The sequence below is a fragment of the Frankliniella occidentalis genome, unplaced genomic scaffold (genome assembly GCF_000697945.3).
Source record: "Frankliniella occidentalis isolate FOCC.00 unplaced genomic scaffold, Focc_3.1 Scaffold142, whole genome shotgun sequence".
In the NCBI taxonomy this organism is placed as follows: domain Eukaryota; kingdom Metazoa; phylum Arthropoda; class Insecta; order Thysanoptera; family Thripidae; genus Frankliniella; species Frankliniella occidentalis.
In genome coordinates, this window is record NW_026267269.1 from 687,580 (window position 1) to 688,543 (window position 964).

A 964-nucleotide genomic window follows, 5' to 3' on the forward strand; every position below is an offset into this window, starting at 1 on the left:
GCCTCGGTAGCGCAGTAGGCAGCGCGTCAGTCTCATAATCTGAAGGTCGTGAGTTCGATCCTCACCCGGGGCACACCTTTTGCTGGAGGGAGAGGAGAAGAAGTGTTTTATCGGATGCACCGGCTAAATACAGGCGCGGTTCGAGGCTCTGTTTTAGTGCAGTGCTTACATTGAATTGATTTTGAGGCATCGAGGCATTGTATTTTATTGATATGGCTTCGAACTTGGCGAAAAAATTTCGCGGTGTTCTTTTGATCTTGATATTAGTTCGTAGCCTCGTCCGCAAGAACAAAAATGCTACGATATGATGCTACTTTTTAGTTCCAGTGAATAAGTTTTCGTTGAGATGTCACGTCACAAAAAGGTGTGCCCCGGGTGAGGATCGAACTCACGACCTTCAGATTATGAGACTGACGCGCTGCCTACTGCGCTACCGAGGCCGATGGACGTTGCCGCCGCGGCCCGTCCCCCCAGTTATCACGGGGACCCTGCCGAGCCGAGTGTGTCCCCGCCGCCACGCGGCGCCACGCCGCGCCCCGCGCCGCCCCGCACCGCCCCGCGCCGCCCCGCACTGTACTCGAGACAATGGTGCCCGGCCGTGGCCGAGCACCGAGCCGCCGCGCCGAAATCCCCCCCAATCGTGCCTCCGGCTGTGCGTGCGTCCTGCTCTATGCTACACAATGCGTCGCCCGGCGATCGAACTTGCGAAATATCTCTGCCACATACAAAGGAGCAGAGGACTTCCCTCTTGAACGATTGTTCTAGAAGTCGACAGGTTTTCGATCAGCGTGGGACCCAGCGAGCTTACGATTCCGACAAAGCTCCCGCGATTATACTGCATGATCGGGAAAGGCAAATTTTTATTATTAAGCGGGAGCAACTCCCAGCTCAAGGTCACAGGGTCACAGTATCGGGGCAATCATAGCGTCGCCGGCCCTGCGATCCTATAAAGTGCATAATGGTC

General features: G+C 55.7%; 2 non-coding genes across 2 annotated transcripts; one reads left to right on the forward strand and one right to left on the reverse strand.

Moving 5' to 3' along the window:
- On the forward strand, positions 1–73 carry Trnam-cau (transfer RNA methionine (anticodon CAU)). The gene has a single exon. It is a non-coding gene; the product is annotated as a tRNA-Met (tRNA).
- Positions 74–367: 294 nt separating this feature from the next.
- On the reverse strand, positions 368–440 carry Trnam-cau (transfer RNA methionine (anticodon CAU)). The gene has a single exon. It is a non-coding gene; the product is annotated as a tRNA-Met (tRNA).
- Positions 441–964: the final 524 nt, after the last annotated feature.